A 20,177-nucleotide genomic window follows, 5' to 3' on the forward strand; every position below is an offset into this window, starting at 1 on the left:
TGCTGCCATTGCTCTGGTTGAATAGGGCAGTCCCTCTGTTCACCTCCCATGGATGTCTCACTCTCCACCGACTCTGATGGTACTGCCAAGGAAGAAGTACAAGGTTTGAGTCGGTTGAAATGCACAACACTCTCTGAGCCTCCCTCGACTGGCACTAGCCTATAGAGGACCTCTGTCACCCTGTCCACTACTCTAAAGGGGCCTTTATACCGTCTCTGTAGTTTGGGACACAGTCACTTTTTAGCCTTATTCCTCATCCAAACTAATTCTCCCTCGGAATAATATTGGAATTTTGCCCTGAAATCATAGGCCACTTTCTGGTGTCCTGAGGCCCTGGCTTGATGTTTTTTAACTGCCTCAACAACAGTGGACAACGTGTCCCTCAACTTAGACACATACTCATCCACTGAGGTGAAGGACTCCTGGTTGCCTACGTTTAACATAACATCAACCGGTAAAACCATTTCCTGTCCAAACAATACTCGGTAAGGGGTGAAAAGGGTGCTAGCATGTACACTACTACGATATGCCATCATAACATAAGGTAAAAGCGTGTCCCAATTAGACTGATTCTCTTCCACAAAGAGGGATACCATATCTAACAGAGTACGATTGAACCGCTCAATCAATCCATCTGACTCGGGGTGATAAGGTGTGGTGCGAGTTTTGTGCATATGCAGCAGCCTACACAGTTCTCTGAACAGATTAGATTCAAAGTTGCGTCCCTGGTCTGAGTGCAGACTACGTGGGGCCCCATAATGACACACCCATTCCTCCGTCAAAACTTTAGCGACAGTACAGGCTTCTTGATTAGGTAGAGGAAAGGCCTCTGTCCACTTTGAGAAGTAATCACCTACAACCAATATGTACTTATTCTTTCTCGAGGTCACTGGGAGGGGACCAAGGATGTCAAGTGCGACCCGCTCGAATGGCCTAGATGTCACAGATGGCTGTAAAGGGGCACGTGGCAGTTTCCCCTGAGTCTTACGGGATCCACAATCTACACATTGTTTGACCCACATTTTAACATCTCCAAACCATCCCGGCCAGTAAACAAGGTCTTTAACTTTTCCCTGCAGTTTTTGCACACCCAAATGTCCCCCTGTAGGAACATTGTGCAACTGTTTTAAAACTTCAGGAACCAGCGACCGTGGTAACACTACCTGTACCCGGGATGCAGCATCAGAATAGGCAGGAGGAATCCTCACTAATCTACCTCCTTGTACCTGCAGCTGTGTCCAAACTGGGACATATTTCTGTAGGTCAGAGTCTTCTGGGATTACCCCATCAGCAGCCAGATTTTTACATTCAATTATTCGCTGCAACTCACTATCTGCCCTCTGTGCCTGAGTCAACTCATCCATCTCAGCAGCCACTATAGCATTAGGAACCTCTTGCACTACACGCACTTTTGGGTTAATCCCGACTATTGTTACCTGATCAGATAGCTGTTTCTTTTCAAGAAAGCCGGGTAGCCTAGAGAGGGCGTCAGCGTTACTGTGTAGCTTGCCTGGACGATGGATGATAATGTATTGAAAATTGGCCAGCTGTTCAAGCCAGCGAGCCAACTGCCCCTCTAAACCCTGAAAATTGTGAAGCCACCTCAGGGAGTTGTGGTCAGTTCGTAACACAAACTCTTTGCCTAACAGATAGTGCCGAAAGTGTTTTGTATACACCACCATACTCAAAAGCTCCTTTTTAGTGGTAGCATATTTGCGTTCTGATTTACTGAGAGCTCTACTTGCATATGCAATGACTCGCTCCATCCCCCCTTCCTCCTGAGATAATACTGCTCCAATCCCCACATCGCTTGCATCAGTATCCAAAATAAATGGTTTACATGGGTCTGGGTAAGCTAAGACAGGGGCAGTAATCAAAGTGGTCTTAAGTTGATCAAAAGCACATTGGCAGGCCTCACTCCATTGAAAGCGCTTCCCCTGCTCTGTCAGCTTATGTAAAGGGCGAGCAATATCTGCAAAACTTTTCACGAAACGTCTATAATAAGATGCTAGGCCTATAAAACTGGCAACCTCCATCTGATTAGTAGGGACAGGCCACTCTCTGACTGCCTCCACCTTAGCTGGGTCTGGCCTAACTCCCTCAGCAGAAATGACATGGCCGAGGTAATGGACTTGTTTTGAAAACAAATTACACTTAGATGGCAAAGGCAGTCTTATGGCGGTCCTCTGAGTCTACTTCCACCTGCCAATAGCCACTAGCCAAGTCCAGGGTGGAAAACCAGCGAGCATGTGAAAGGCTATCTAGAGCATCATCAATCCTAGGGAGGGGATATGCATCTTTTTTAGTAACCTCGTTAAGTTTCTTATAGTCAACACAGAAACGTAGTCCACCCCCCTTCTTTTTCACAAGTACAACCGGGGCTGCCCACGGACTACAGGAGGGACGGATTATGCCATTGGCCAACATTTGCTTCAGGTTCTTAGTCACTTCTTGTTGTAAGTGCAGAGGGACCCTTCGAGGATGCAATTTAACAGGTTGAGCATCACCAGTATCAATTTTGTGTGATGTTAGCTGTGTCCTACCCAAATCTGTGTCCCCCCGACTAAACACATCCCTGTATTTATTAAATGATTGCCTAATTGCTGTCAACTCATCTGGGGCAAAACCTTTCCCCCCCACCCCAAAATGGCCCATAAGTGTCTCCACTGTCCAAGGTGGCAATAGAGTTTCTCCCTCACTATCCTTACAGTGCTCTATCATCTCCTCTCCCACTTCAATATCTGTAAATAGTGTGCCTACTTTCATGCCACTCTTTAGCGGTAAAGCGTCGTTAGTTACGTTAATAACACGCACTGGCAGTCTACCATGCTGCACACTACAAACTACTCGGGCTACTAAAATGTCACTCTGTTTGGAGATGAAGGAAGGTTCTAATAACCCTTCAGCATAATCCCCCCACCCACTTCGGACCTGACCCCAAACGATGGCCTCACTGCGAGGAGGTATCACTGTATCAGCCTGGACAGTGACTATTTGAGGCTCCAATGATGGGTTAAGATCGATCAAAGGAAATTGCTTGCCCATTATCTGACAATTCTTCTTTCCCAGGTCGACAACAGCTCCATACTTTGATAAAAAATCAAAACCTAGCAAAACTTCTTCTGAGGGGATATCGGAGACCAAAAACTCTGCGACAAGTGCAAGTGAATCAAATTGACAAACTGTCTGCCAGGACCCCAATCACGTCGAATGTGGCCAGTACAACCACACTCCCAGCATCCCCTGTTCCGTTCAGCCTCCCGTTTAAATGGAGTGGGCGCTTGAACTGGGCGTACAAAAGGAACCGATGGTGAGGGTGTAGGAACAAATTTACTGGGGTGGCCGATAGCCTGTACTGTCGATTGCAGAGATTTAACCTCCTGTCGTAGTAGACTACAACTTGCGAACGCCCCTCCCGTCCCTTGAGTGCCGGTCACAAGACGTGTTGCTCCGATCCGTGTCTAAGTCCGACTGACTCTTTTATAGTGTCTGTGTTCACACCGCACCTGAAATCAATGCAGTCAATCACTGCGTCTGTTTCATCAATGTCACTCATGAGTCTGTGCTCTGCCACACCCATCACACTATACTGTACGTTTCAGGCAATTTAGAGTTGATTGGTAGTACTTTGTAGTGACTTTTTTTGGTCCTTAACATTCATCGAGCACTGGACTTAGTACATTTTTTTTTCACCATTGGGTCACTACCGAAACGAAAGTTTGTCACTAACGAAACGAAAGTTAAATCCGAAAAAATCACTAAGTGTGGAGGCCAAAATCGTCCCCCCAAAAACCTGTTAGGAGTACGTTTCAGGCAATTTAGAGTTGATAGGTAGTACTTTGTAGTGACTTTTTTTGGTCCCTAACATTCATCGAGCTCTGGACTTAGTACATTTATTTTTTCACCATTGGGTCACTAGCGAAACGAAAGTTACATCCGAAAAAGTCACTAAGTGTGGAGGCCAAAATCGTCCCCCCAAAAACCTGTTAGGAGTACGTTTCAGGCAATTTAGATTTGATAATTTGATAGGTAGTACTTTGTAGTGACTTTTTTTGGTCCCTAACATTCATCGAGCTCTGGACTTAGTCAATTTTTTTTTTTTGGTAGTGAACATAAATGTACATATTATTTACCAAAATATTTTATGTTTTACTGTGATTTCAGACATGATGGATTCGGAAGAAGCGGGGCCATCGCTTTCAACTGTACCACCTGTCCACCGTGAAAGAGGTGAGACCGTTTTCTGTTTATCACAGCTGTACCACAACATGATTTTGACATCACATTTTGATTCAGTTTTAGTCATAGTCTGTTGAATAAAATTCCATTCAGTTTTAGTCACACATAGTGTGTTATTCCTGCCAGTAATGTCACACACACACAATGATATGTTGTGCCATTTTGTACTTATTTGTTGTATATAGTATTATTTCATTCAGATTTACCACAGTAAATACAAAATGGCTAAACAGCTCCACAAAGTAATGCACCACCAGCGTGACACATGCTGGTAGTGAACATAAATGTACATATTATTTACCAAAATATTGTATGTTTTACTGTGATTTCAGACATGGAGTTGGACGAAGCAGGGCCATCGTCTTCAACCCTAGTACCACCTGTCAGCCGTAAACGAAGTAAGACCGTTTTCCATTTGGTTCCATTTGCACACACTCAAGAGTTATGGGGGACTGTGACATTCAGTAATTGGGTGTTGTGATCAAAATAATGCTGTATATAAGACTGTTTCACTCTATTTGACAGCACATTTTGATTCAGTTTTAGTCATAGTTAGACATGCAAAAGGGTCACTTTTCAGCTACAGTCACCTTTTTGAACCCAAATAGGGCAATTGTGTGACACCTGACCCGAAAGAAAACAACATGTTGTCACCCTTTTCACCTCAGGGCTGTTTGCATGCCTGCATAGTCTGTTGAATAAAATTCCATTTAGTTTTAGTCATATTTTCATAGAAATCAACACTGCCACACCAATAAAAAAAAGATGTATTTTATGGTAATTGTGTATTTCTGTATTTCACAGAACGTGGTGGAAAGCCCCCAGCTGTAGAGGCTGTGTGGAAGGACACAGATTGGGAGCCTAGGACGGACATCTCCTTCACTGCTACCCCAGGTCCACGCAATGCGGCAGCTGAAATACAGTCCACCATTCCTGTTGACTTTCTGGCACTTTTCGTGACTGATGAGCTGCTAGGGATGATCGTTGAACAAACCAACATCTATGCTGAAGAGTTCATCAAGGCCAATGAGGAGGCAGTGGCACAGCATCCATACAGCAGAGTGAAAGACTGGAAACCAGTTACAGCGGGAGAACTGAAACAGTTTTTCGCCCTGTTGTTCCTCACTGGCCTTGTGCGAAAGCCTGAACTACGGCACTATTGGACGACCGATCACCCTCTACTTACACCGTTCTTTGGCCAAACCATGCCACGCAACAGGTTCCAGATTATCTGGCAGTTCATCCATTTCACAAACAATAAGGCTGGCGAGATTTACGTCGTGGACAGGCTGTGCAAAATCAACCCGGTCTTGCTCTACCTAACAGACAAATTCAAGGAGATGTTTGTCCCAGGTCGCAACATCAGCATTGATGAGGGGATGCTTCTGTGGAGGGGACGCCTATCCTTCAGAGTGTACAACCCACAGAAGCCCACCAAGTACGGAATAAAGTCATATATTCTGTGTGATTCTGGAACGGGGTACTGTTACAGCATGAAGCCATATTCTGGACAGTACTCTTCCCTACCAGACAGTCACTTTTCTGTTGCAGGGTCTTACAGGGTACGGGTATTCTTTGTTTATGGACAATTATTATAATTCAGTGGGCCTGTATGAACTCCTCCTTCAGAACAACACACATGCCTGTGGTACTATGAGGCTAAAAAGAGGTGAACCACAAGCCATGAAGGATGTGACGATGTCCAGCCTGAGAGTGGGAGAGAGGAAAATGCTTCACAATGGCAAAGTGATGTTATTGGCATGGCGAGACAAGCGCATCGTTCGATTGATCACAACTCGGCACAAGGATGAGATGGGGACCCAGATGGTGAAACAGAAACACCACAGAGACAAAGTGCCACAGGAGAAGCCAGTTTGTGTCCTTGAGTACAATAAAAGCATGAATGCAGTGGACCGGCTTGATCAAAACCTAAGCTACTATCCCTTCATCCGGAAGACAGCCAAGTGGAGGAACAAGTTTGTGGTCTACCTACTCCAAATCTGCATGTACAACGCATTCGTACTCCACAAAGCAAGGAATCCAGATGGCGACTGTAAAAGCATGTTTGACTTCATCCTCAGTGTTGTCAAGTCTTGGACCGCTGTGAGATATGCCCCAGTGGAAGCAGATTATATCCCTCCACAAGATGTCCCAGCAGACCCGCCTGTCGCCCCCCCGGCCGCCTGTCAGCAGCAGCAGCAGCAGCCTCATCCTGCCCGCCCCCGCCGTCCGGCGCCCCCCTTCGCCCCCCTCCGCCCCCCGCCGGCGTCCTTATGCACCAAGAATGAAGGAACCTCGTGACCGATTGAGTGGCGATATGAAAGTCCATAAGCTTGTCGATGCCCCCCCCACTGCCAGAAAGCAGGGCCCAACTAAATGGTGCAGAGTTTGTAAGAGGAGAGGGGCAAAGCGGAGTGAGACAAGATTACAGTGCGAAAGCTGTAAAGTACCCCTCCATACTCAATGCTATTATGATTACCACACTATGGAGAAGTAGTATTGAATCATTTTGTTTGTTTTAGCCATCTCTGCCCTGTGGGATCTGAGGAGACATTGATGTGCTGGTCATTTTGTATATAACTTTGAAAGGTACTTGAAAAAGTTGTACTTGAAAATGTTGTACTTGAAAAAAGCCATATAAAGTGTGTTCAAATGTGTCTGCCTGAGTCGTTTCAAACTTTTTCTGTAGAGTGTTGGTTTTATATCATAGATATACAATTGCAAACTAGCAAACTCTTGTGTGTACAAATGGAACCAGTGAAATCAGTGTCCTAATCTGAAGAAAACCTGGACATAGAATATAGACAAACACATACATAGCTAGCCCTATTTGACCATTACTGTACAAATGGATCCTATGGGTCCATTTGGTTCCATTTGCACACAGTCAAGAGTTATGGGGGACTGATATTCAGTAATTGGGTGTTGTGATCAAAATAAGGCTGTATATAAGACTGTTTCACTGTCTAAAAAGTCAAACATTTTCTGATTTTGATTGGTTTTATGTCATAGATGCTATCTGGATCTCAGTGCTTGTCTGCATGGCATTCACAGAAAATAATTCTGTAGTTAGTTTGAAACCAACAACTGTGCAGGTGTCTGATGTCAGTAATGTGTCACTGAAGGTGAAAATATAAGGGTCTAATCACTGTTCTGCCTGAGAGAGAATGGTTCACAAAAGCCTCATTATCTCAGCTTTTAGATCCAGATAGCTGATTTTGGTGAAACCAAGCTATATTCAACTGCCAATAGCTAAAGAACCGAACATGCTAGGAACTCACTTTTTTTTCTGGCGAAAGTAGAGATGTTGATCTTTGTTTTGATCCATGTGTTCATAGTCCTAGCACAAAATGTTCTGTGGGCCTAGATAGACTGGCCAGAAAGCTCAAAAATGGCTGGCACAGGCAGCTATGGCTGGTGTTTTAACTCTGGCAGTCAATGTGTTAAAGTTGATTGGTAGTGACTTTTTTTTTTGGTCCCTAACATTGATCGAGCTCTGGACTTAGTCATTTTTTTCCCGTTTCGGTAGTGACACAATGGTGTCACTACCAAAACGAAAAAGAAATTGTTCCCCCAAAAACCTGTTAGGAGTACGTTTCAGGCAATTTAAAGTTGATTGGTAGTGACTTTTTTTTTGGTCCCTAACATTGATCGAGCTCTGGACTTAGTATTTTTTTTTCCGTTTCGGTAGTGACACAATGGTGTCACTACCGAAACGAAAAAAAAAAAATTCCCCCAAAAACCTGTTAGGAGTACGTTTCAGGCAATTTAAAGTTGATTGGTAGTGACTTTTTTTTTGGTCCCTAGCGTTCATCGAGCTCTGGACTTAGTAATTTTTTTTCTGTTTTGGTAGTGACACAATGGTGTCACTACCGAAACGAAAACAAAATTGTTCCCCCAAAAACCTGTTAGGAGTACGTTTCAGGCAATTTAAAGTTGATTGGTGGTGACTTTTTTTTTGGTCCCTAACATTGATCGAGCTCTGGACTTAGTAATTTTTTTTCCGTTTCGGTAGTGACACAATGGTGTCACTACCGAAACGAAAAAAAAAATGTTCCCCCAAAAACTTGTTAGGAGTACGTTTCAGGCAATTTAAAGTTGATTGGTAGTGACTTTTTTTTTGGTCCCTAACATTCATCGAGCTCTGGACTTAGTAATTTTTTTTCCGTTTCGGTAATGACACAATGGTGTCACTACCGAAACGTAAAAAAAATCGTTCCCCCAAAAACCTGTTAGGAGTACGTTTCAGGCAATTTAAAGTTGATTGGTAGTGACCTTTTTTTTGGTCTGTATACAAATCTTTTGAAAATAGAAGAAATGTTTAGGTCTATAAATCAATCAATAGTTTAGCCAGGTCTGGTTTATGGCTGCCCAAAACTGCCCACCTCGCTTATCCTAGACCAGTGGTTCTCAAACTTGTTCATGTGGACCCCCAAGACACTTATTAGCCCGCAGACCCCCATTTGACAAGATATGCCAGGGACCCCCATAAGAGAAGATTTTTACGGATCTCTAGCAATGATTCTCAACCATTTTAATTTCAAGGACTGGACAAGGAGTGTCCCACCTTCGACCAGGAGCACATTGATGGAACCCCAAAAAAGCAGACACAGTATCAGACAGTCACTCACAAGCTTAATCTGTTACTAACAGGCCCGGATACAGAAGTTATTAATGGGGGGGGCAATAAGAAATGCTGGTGGCGAAAAAAATGCTGGTGACGAAAAAATGCTGGTGACGAAAAATGACGAAAAATGCTGGTGACGAAAAAATGCTGGTGACGAAAAATGACGAAAAATGCTGGTGACGAAAAATGACGATAAATGCTGGTGACGAAAAATGACGAAAAATGCTGGTGACGAAAAAATGCTGGTGACGAAAAATGACGAAAAATGCTGGTGACGAAAAAATGCTGGTGACGAAAAATGTAGAAAAATACTGGTGACGAAAAAATGCTGGTGACGAAAAATGACGAAAAATGCTGGTGACGAAAAAATGCTGGTGACAAAAATGCAGGTGACGAAAAATGACGAAAAATGCTGGTGACGAAAAATGACGAAAAAGGCTGGTGACGAAAAAATGCTGGTGACGAAAAATGACGAAAAATGCTGGTGACGAAAAAATGCTGGTGACGAAAAATGACGAAAAATGCTGGTGACGAAAAATGACGATAAATGCTGGTGACGAAAAATGACGAAAAATGCTGGTGACGAAAAAATGCTGGTGACGAAAAATGACGAAAAATGCTGGTGACGAAAAAATGCTGGTGACGAAAAATGTAAAAAAATACTGGTGACGAAAAAATGCTGGTGACGAAAAATGACGAAAAATGCTGGTGACGAAAAAATGCTGGTGACAAAAATGCAGGTGACGAAAAATGACGAAAAATGCTGGTGACGAAAAAATGCTGGTGACGAAAAATGACGAAAAATGCTGGTGACGAAAAAATGCTGGTGACGAAAAATGACGGAAAATGCTGGTGACGAAAAAATGCTGGTGACGAAAAATGACGAAAAATGCTGGTGACGAAAAATGACGAAAAATTCTGGTGACAAAAAATGACGAAAAATGCTGGTGACAAAAAAATGCTGGTGACGAAAAATGACGAAAAATGCTGGTGACGAAAAAATGCTGGTGACAAAAATGCAGGTGACGAAAAATGACGAAAAATGCTGGTGACGAAAAATGACGAAAAAGGCTGGTGACGAAAAAATGCTGGTGACGAAAAATGACGAAAAATGCTGGTGATGAAAAAATGCTGGTGACGAAAAATGACGAAAAATGCTGGTGACGAAAAATGACGATAAATGCTGGTGACGAAAAATGACGAAAAATGCTGGTGACGAAAAAATGCTGGTGACGAAAAATGACGAAAAATGCTGGTGACGAAAAAATGCTGGTGACGAAAAATGTAAAAAAATACTGGTGACGAAAAAATGCTGGTGACGAAAAATGACGAAAAATGCTGGTGACGAAAAAATGCTGGTGACAAAAATGCAGGTGACGAAAAATGACGAAAAATGCTGGTGACGAAAAAATGCTGGTGACGAAAAATGACGAAAAATGCTGGTGACGAAAAAATGCTGGTGACGAAAAATGACGGAAAATGCTGGTGACGAAAAAATGCTGGTGACGAAAAATGACGAAAAATGCTGGTGACGAAAAATGACGAAAAATTCTGGTGACAAAAAATGACGAAAAATGCTGGTGACAAAAAAATGCTGGTGACGAAAAATGACGAAAAATGCTGGTGACGAAGAATGACGAAAAATGCTGGTGACGAAAAAATGCTGGTGACGAAAAAATGCTGGTGACGAAAAATGACGATAAATGCTGGTGACGAAAAATGACGAAAAATGCTGGTGACGAAAAAATGCTGGTGACGAAAAATGACGAAAAATGCTTGTGACGAAAATATGCTGGTGACGAAAAATGTAGAAAAATACTGGTGACGAAAAAATGCTGGTGACGAAAAATGACGAAAAATGCTGGTGACGAAAAAATGCTGGTGACGAAAAATGTAGAAAAATGCTGGTGACGAAAAAATGCTGGTGACGAAAAATTACGAAAAATGCTGGTGACGAAAAAATGCTGGTGACGAAAAATGTAGAAAAATGCTGGTGACGAAAAAATGCTGGTGACAAAAATGCAGGTGACGAAAAATGACGAAAAATGCTGGTGACGAAAAATGACGAAAAAGGCTGGTGACGAAAAAATGCTGGTGACGAAAAATGACGAAAAATGCTGGTGACGAAAAAATGCTGGTGACGAAAAATGACAAAAAATGCTGGTGACGAAAAATGACGAAAAATGCTGGTGACGAAAAAATGCTGGTGACGAAAAATGACGAAAAATGCTGGTGACGAAAAATGACGGAAAATGCTGGTGACGAAAAAATGCTGGTGACGAAAAATGACGAAAAATGCTGGTGACGAAAAATGACGAAAAATTCTGGTGACAAAAAATGACGAAAAATGCTGGTGACAAAAAAATGCTGGTGACGAAAAATGACGAAAAATGCTGGTGACGAAGAATGACGAAAAATGCTGGTGACGAAAAAATGCTGGTGACGAAAAAATGCTGGTGACGAAAAATGACGATAAATGCTGGTGACGAAAAATGACGAAAAATGCTGGTGACGAAAAAATGCTGGTGACGAAAAATGACGAAAAATGCTGGTGACGAAAAAATGCTGGTGACGAAAAATGTAGAAAAATACTGGTGACGAAAAAATGCTGGTGACAAAAATGCAGGTGACGAAAAATGACGAAAAATGCTGGTGACGAAACATGACGAAAAAGGCTGGTAACGAAAAAATGCTGGTGACGAAAAATGACGAAAAATGCTGGTGACGAAAAAATGCTGGTGACGAAAAATGACGAAAAATGCTGGTGACGAAAAATGACGAAAAATGCTGGTGACGAAAAAATGCTGGTGACGAAAAATGACGAAAAATGCTGGTGACGAAAAAATGCTGGTGACGAAAAATGACGGAAAATGCTGGTGACGAAAAAATGCTGGTGACGAAAAATGCTGGTGACGAAAAATGACGAAAAATGCTGGTGACAAAAAATGACGAAAAATGCTGGTGACAAAAAAATGCTGGTGACGAAAAATGACGAAAAATACTGGTGACGAAGAATGACGAAAAATGCTGGTGACGAAAAAATGCTGGTGACGAAAAAATGCTGGTGACGAAAAATGACGATAAATGCTGGTGACGAAAAATGACGAAAAATGCTGTTGACGAAAAAATGCTGGTGACGAAAAATGACGAAAAATGCTGGTGACGAAAAAATGCTGGTGACGAAAAATGTAGAAAAATACTGGTGACGAAAAAATGCTGGTGACGAAAAATGACGAAAAATGCTGGTGACGAAAAAATGCTGGTGACGAAAAATGTAGAAAAATGCTGGTGACGAAAAAATGCTGGTGACGAAAAATGACGAAAAATGCTGGTGACGAAAAAATGCTGGTGACGAAAAATGCTGGTGACGAAAAAATGCTGGTGACAAAAATGCAGGTGACGAAAAATGACGAAAAATGCTGGTGACGAAAAATGACGAAAAAGGCTGGTAACGAAAAAATGCTGGTGACGAAAAATGACGAAAAATGCTGGTGACGAAAAAATGCTGGTGACGAAAAATGACGAAAAATGCTGGTGACGAAAAATGACGAAAAATGCTGGTGACGAAAAAATGCTGGTGACGAAAAATGACGAAAAATGCTAGTGACGAAAAAATGCTGGTGACGAAAAATGACGGAAAATGCTGGTGACGAAAAAATGCTGGTGACGAAAAATGACGAAAAATGCTGGTGACGAAAAATGACGAAAAATGCTGGTGACAAAAAAATGCTGGTGACGAAAAATGACGAAAAATGCTGGTGACGAAGAATGACGAAAAATGCTGGTGACGAAAAAATGCTGGTGACGAAAAAATGCTGGTGACGAAAAATGACAAAAAATGCTGGTGACGAAAAAATGTTGGTGACGAAAAATGCTGGTGACGAAAAAATGCTGGTGACGAAAAATGACGAAAAATGCTGGTGACGAAAAATGACACCATTGTGTCACTACCGAAACGGAAAAAAAATTACTAAGTCCAGAGCTCGATGAATGTTAGGGACCAAAAAAAAAGTCACTACCAATCAACTTTAAATTGCCTGAAACGTACTCCTAACAGGTTTTTGGGGGAACAATTTATTTTTCGTTTCGGTAGTGTCACTACCGAAACGGAAAAAAAATGACTAAGTCCAGAGCTCGATGAATGTTAGGGACCAAATGTTTTTTCCCCCAAAAACCTGTTAGGAGTACGTTTCAGGCAATTTAAAGTTGATTGGTAGTGACTTTTTTTTTGGTCCCTAACATTCATCGAGCTCTGGACTTAGTAATTTTTTTTCCGTTTCGGTAATGACACAATGGTGTCACTACCGAAACGTAAAAAAAATCGTTCCCCCAAAAACCTGTTAGGAGTACGTTTCAGGCAATTTAAAGTTGATTGGTAGTGACCTTTTTTTTGGTCCCTAACATTCATCGAGCTCTGGACTTAGTCATTTTTTTTCCGTTTCGGTAGTGACACAATGGTGTCACTACCGAAACGAAAAAAAAATGTTCCCCCAAAAACCTGTTAGGAGTACGTTTCAGGCAATTTAAAGTTGATTGGTAGTGACTTTTTTTTTGGTCCCGTGTTAGGGACAAAAAAAAAAGTCACTACCAATCAACTTTAAATTGCGACCTCTTTTTTTTTTTTGTGACCTCTTTTATCAACAAAGAAAAGAGAGCATTGAGGACTATAGATGGAGTCCTCAATGTCATTTAGACTATGCTTACACCTCATGGTTCAATAACATCTCAATGTCACTAACATCTAAACTACAGACCTTTCAAAACAAACTAATAAGATTGTAACTACTAGGCCTCTGCCTAAGGACTCTAAATATGCATAATGTAACCATTTCAAGGTTTCAAATGTATACAAATCTTTTGAAAATAGAAGAAATGTTTAGGTTTATAAATCAATCAATAGTTTAGCCAGGTCTGGTTTATGGCTGCCCAAAACTGCCCACCTCGCTTATCCTAGACCAGTGGTTCTCAAACTTGTTCATGTGGACCCCCAAGACACTTATTAGCCCGCAGACCCCCATTTGACAAGATATGCCAGGGACCCCCATAAGAGAAGATTTTTACGGATCTCTAGCAATGATTCTCAACCATTTTAATTTCAAGGACTGGACAAGGAGTGTCCCACCTTCGACCAGGAGCACATTGATGGAACCCCAAAAAAGCAGACACAGTATCAGACAGTCACTCACAAGCTTAATCTGTTACTAACAGGCCCGGATACAGAAGTTATTAATGGGGGGGGCAATAAGAAATGCTGGTGGCGAAAAAAATGCTGGTGACGAAAAAATGCTGGTGACGAAAAATGACGAAAAATGCTGGTGACGAAAAAATGCTGGTGACGAAAAATGACGAAAAATGCTGGTGACGAAAAATGACGATAAATGCTGGTGACGAAAAATGACGAAAAATGCTGGTGACGAAAAAATGCTGGTGACGAAAAATGACGAAAAATGCTGGTGACGAAAAAATGCTGGTGACGAAAAATGTAGAAAAATACTGGTGACGAAAAAATGCTGGTGACGAAAAATGACGAAAAATGCTGGTGACGAAAAAATGCTGGTGACAAAAATGCAGGTGACGAAAAATGACGACAAATGCTGGTGACGAAAAATGACGAAAAAGGCTGGTGACGAAAAAATGCTGGTGACGAAAAATGACGAAAAATGCTGGTGACGAAAAAATGCTGGTGACGAAAAATGACGAAAAATGCTGGTGACGAAAAATGGCGAAAAATGCTGGTGACGAAAAAATGCTGGTGACGATAAATGACGAAAAATGCTGGTGACGAAAAAATGCTGGTGACGAAAAATGACGGAAAATGCTGGTGACGAAAAAATGCTGGTGACGAAAAATGACGAAAAATGCTGGTGACGAAAAATGACGAAAAATGCTGGTGACAAAAAATGACGAAAAATGCTGGTGACGAAAAATGCCGAAAAATGCTGGTGACGAAGAATGACGAAAAATGCTGGTGACGAAAAAATGCTGGTGACGAAAAAATGCTGGTGACGAAAAATGACAAAAAATGCTGGTGACGAAAAAATGTTGGTGACGAAAAATGCTGGTGACGAAAAAATGCTGGTGACGAAAAATGACGAAAAATGCTGGTGACGAAAAATGACACCATTGTGTCACTACCGAAACGGAAAAAAAATTACTAAGTCCAGAGCTCGATGAATGTTAGGGACCAAAAAAAAAGTCACTACCAATCAACTTTAAATTGCCTGAAACGTACTCCTAACAGGTTTTTGGGGGAACAATTTTTTTTTCGTTTCGGTAGTGTCACTACCGAAACGGAAAAAAAATGACTAAGTCCAGAGCTCGATGAATGTTAGGGACCAAATGTTTTTTCCCCCAAAAACCTGTCGGTAATGACACAATGGTGTCACTACCGAAACGTAAAAAAAATCGTTCCCCCAAAAACCTGTTAGGAGTACGTTTCAGGCAATTTAAAGTTGATTGGTAGTGACCTTTTTTTTGGTCCCTAACATTCATCGAGCTCTGGACTTAGTCATTTTTTTTCCGTTTCGGTAGTGACACAATGGTGTCACTACCGAAACGAAAAAAAAATGTTCCCCCAAAAACCTGTTAGGAGTACGTTTCAGGCAATTTAAAGTTGATTGGTAGTGACTTTTTTTTTGGTCCCGTGTTAGGGACCAAAAAAAAAGTCACTACCAATCAACTTTAAATTGCGACCTCTTTTTTTTTTTGTGACCTCTTTTATCAACAAAGAAAAGAGAGCATTGAGGACTATAGATGGAGTCCTCAATGTCATTTAGACTATGCTTACACCTCATGGTTCAATAACATCTCAATGTCACTAACATCTAAACTACAGACCTTTCAAAACAAACTAATAAGATTGTAACTACTAGGCCTCTGCCTAAGGACTCTAAATATGCATAATGTAACCATTTCAAGGTTTCAAATGTATACAAATCTTTTGAAAATAGAAGAAATGTTTAGGTCTATAAATCAATCAATAGTTTAGCCAGGTCTGGTTTATGGCTGCCCAAAACTGCCCACCTCGCTTATCCTAGACCAGTGGTTCTCAAACTTGTTCATGTGGACCCCCAAGACACTTATTAGCCCGCAGACCCCCATTTGACAAGATATGCCAGGGACCCCCATAAGAGAAGATTTTTACGGATCTCTAGCAATGATTCTCAACCATTTTAATTTCAAGGACTGGACAAGGAGTGTCCCACCTTCGACCAGGAGCACATTGATGGAACCCCAAAAAAGCAGACACAGTATCAGACAGTCACTCACAAGCTTAATCTGTTACTAACAGGCCCGGATACAGAAGTTATTAATGGGGGGGGCAATAAGAAATGCTGGTGGCGAAAAAAATGCTGGTGACGAAAAAATGCTGGTGACGAAAAATGACGAAAAATGCTGGTGACGAAAAAATGCTGGTGACGAAAAATGACGAAAAATGCTGGTGACGAAAAATGACGATAAATGCTGGTGACGAAAAATGACGAAAAATGCTGGTGACGAAAAAATGCTGGTGACAAAAATGCAGGTGACGAAAAATGACGAAAAATGCTGGTGACGAAAAATGACGAAAAAGGCTGGTGACGAAAAAATGCTGGTGACGAAAAATGACGAAAAATGCTGGTGACGAAAAAATGCTGGTGACGAAAAATGACGAAAAATAAAGGTGACGAAAAATGACGAAAAATGCTGGTGACGAAAAAATGCTGGTGACGATAAATGACGAAAAATGCTGGTGACGAAAAAATGCTGGTGACGAAAAATGACGGAAAATGCTGGTGACGAAAAAATGCTGGTGACGAAAAATGACGAAAAATGCTGGTGACGAAAAATGACGAAAAATGCTGGTGACAAAAAATGACGAAAAATGCTGGTGACAAAAAAATGCTGGTGACGAAAAATGCCGAAAAATGCTGGTGACGAAGAATGACGAAAAATGCTGGTGACGAAAAAATGCTGGTGACGAAAAAATGCTGGTGACGAAAAATGACAAAAAATGCTGGTGACGAAAAAATGTTGGTGACGAAAAATGCTGGTGACGAAAAAATGCTGGTGACGAAAAATGACGAAAAATGCTGGTGACGAAAAATGACACCATTGTGTCACTACCGAAACGGAAAAAAAATTACTAAGTCCAGAGCTCGATGAATGTTAGGGACCAAAAAAAAAGTCACTACCAATCAACTTTAAATTGCCTGAAACGTACTCCTAACAGGTTTTTGGGGGAACAATTTTTTTTTCGTTTCGGTAGTGTCACTACCGAAACGGAAAAAAAATGACTAAGTCCAGAGCTCGATGAATGTTAGGGACCAAATGTTTTTTCCCCCAAAAACCTGTTAGGAGTACGTTTCAGGCAATTTAAAGTTGATTGGTAGTGACTTTTTTTTTGGTCCCTAACATTCATCGAGCTCTGGACTTAGTAATTTTTTTTCCGTTTCGGTAGTGACACAATGGTGTCACTACCGAAACGTAAAAAAAATCGTTCCCCCAAAAACCTGTTAGCAGTACGTTTCAGGCAATTTAAAGTTGATTGGTAGTGACCTTTTTTTTGGTCCCTAACATTCATCGAGCTCTGGACTTAGTCATTTTTTTTCCGTTTCGGTAGTGACACAATGGTGTCACTACCGAAACGAAAAAAAAATGTTCCCCCAAAAACCTGTTAGGAGTACGTTTCAGGCAATTTAAAGTTGATTGGTAGTGACTTTTTTTTTGGTCCCTAACATTCATCGAGCTCTGGACTTAGTAAATTATTTTTTCGTTTCGGTAGTGACACCATTGTGTCAAAAAAAAAATTGTTCCCCCAAAAACCTGTTAGGAGTACGTTTCAGGCAATTTAAAGTTGATTGGTAGTGACTTTTTTTTTGGTCCCTAACATTCATCGAGCTCTGGACTTGGTAATTTTTTTTTCGTTTCGGTAGTGACACCATTGTGTCAAAAAAAAAATTGTTCCCCCAAAAACCTGTTAGGAGTACGTTTCAGGCAATTTAAAGTTGATTGGTAGTGACTTTTTTTTTGGTCCCTAACATTCATCGAGCTCTGGACTTAGTAAATTCACCATTGGGTCACTACCGAAACGAAAGTTTGTCACTACCGAAACGAAAGTTAAATCCGAAAAAATCACGAAGTGTGGAGGCCAGAATCGCCCCCCGAAAACCTGTTAGGAGTACGTTTCAGGCAATTTAGAGTTGATTGGTAGTACTTTGTAGTGACATTTTTTTTGGTCCCTAACATTCATCGAGCTCTGGACTTAGAAAAAATCACCATTGGGTCACTACCGAAACGAAAGTTGGTCACTACCGAAACGAAAGTTAAATCCGAAAAAATCACTAAGTGTGGAGGCCAAAATCGTCCCCCCGAAAACCTGTTAGGAGTACGTTTCAGGCAATTTAGAGTTGATTGGTAGTGACTTTTTTTTGGTCCCTAACATTCATCGAGCTCTGGACTTGGTAATTTCTTTTTCGTTTCGGTAGTGACACCATTGTGTCAAAAAAAAAAATTTCCCCCAAAAACCTGTTAGGAGTATGTTTCAGGCAATTTAAAATTGATTGGTAGTGACTTTTTTTTTGGTCCCTAACATTCATCGAGCTCTTAGTAAAAAAAAAATCGTTTCGGTAGTGACACCATTGTGTCAAAAAAAAAAATGTTCCCCCAAAAACCTGTTAGGAGTACGTTTCAAGCAATTTAAAGTTGATTGGTAGTGACTTTTTTTTTGGTCCCTAACATTCATCGAGCTCTGGACTTAGTCATTTTTTTTTCGTTTTGGTAGTGACACCATTGTGTCACTACCGAAACGAAGTTAAATCCGAAAAAATCAATAAGTGTGGAGGCCAAAAAAAAAATTGTTCCCCCAAAAACCTGTTAGGAGTACGTTTTAGGCAATTTATGACCTTTTTTTTGGTCCCTAACATTCATCGAGCTCTGGACTTGGTAATTTTTTTTTTGTTTCGGTAGTGACACCATTGTGTCAAAAAAAAAAATGTTCCCCCAAAAACCTGTTAGGTTTCAGGCAATTTAAAGTTGATTGGTAGTGACTTTTTTTTTGGTCCCTAACATTCATCGAGCTCTGGACTTGGTAATTTTTTTTTCGTTTCGGTAGTGACACCATTGTGTCAAAAAAAAAATTGTTCCCCCAAAAACCTGTTAGGAGTACGTTTCAGGCAATTTAAAGTTGATTGGTAGTGACTTTTTTTTGGTCCCTAACATTCATCGAGCTCTGGACTTAGTAATTTTTTTTTCGTTTCGGTAGTGACACCATTGTGTCAAAAAAAAAAATGTTCCCCCAAAAACCTGTTAGGAGTACGTTTCAGGCAATTTAAAGTTGATTGGTAGTGACTTTTTTTTTGGTCCCTAACATTCATCGAGCTCTGGACTTAGTAAATTATTTTTTCGTTTCGGTAGTGACACCATTGTGTCAAAAAAAAAATTGTTCCCCCAAAAACCTGTTAGGAGTACGTTTCAGGCAATTTAAAGTTGATTGGTAGTGACTTTTTTTTTGGTCCCTAACATTCATCGAGCTCTGGACTTGGTAATTTTTTTTTCGTTTCGGTAGTGACACCATTGTGTCAAAAAAAAAATTGTTCCCCCAAAAACCTGTTAGGAGTACGTTTCAGGCAATTTAAAGTTGATTGGTAGTGACTTTTTTTTTGGTCCCTAACATTCATCGAGCTCTTAGTAATTTTTTTTTCGTTTCGGTAGTGACACCATTGTGTCAAAAAAAAATGTGTTCCCCCAAAAACCTGTTAGGAGTACGTTTCAGGCAATTTAAAGTTGATTGGTAGTGACTTTTTTTTTGGTCCCTAACATTCATCGAGCTCTGGACTTAGTAAATTCACCATTGGGTCACTACCGAAACGAAAGTTTGTCACTACCGAAACGAAAGTTAAATCCGAAAAAATCACGAAGTGTGGAGGCCAGAATCGCCCCCCGAAAACCTGTTAGGAGTACGTTTCAGGCAATTTAGAGTTGATTGGTAGTACTTTGTAGTAACATTTTTTTTGGTCCCTAACATTCATCGAGCTCTGGACTTAGAAAAATTCACCATTGGGTCACTACCGAAACGAAAGTTGGTCACTACCGAAACGAAAGTTAAATCCGAAAAAATCACTAAGTGTGGAGGCCAAAATCGTCCCCCCGAAAACCTGTTAGGAGTACGTTTCAGGCAATTTAGAGTTGATTGGTAGTACTTTGTTGTGGAGTAATTTTTTTCACCATTGTGTCATTACCGAAACGTTTTTGTGTCACTACCGAAACGAAAGTTAAATCCAAAAAAATCACTAAGTTTAGAGGCCAAAATCGTCCCCCCAAAAACCTGTTA

Source organism: Gymnoscopelus microlampas (assembly GCF_963454915.1).
Source record: "Gymnoscopelus microlampas genome assembly, chromosome: 19".
In the NCBI taxonomy this organism is placed as follows: domain Eukaryota; kingdom Metazoa; phylum Chordata; class Actinopteri; order Myctophiformes; family Myctophidae; genus Gymnoscopelus; species Gymnoscopelus microlampas.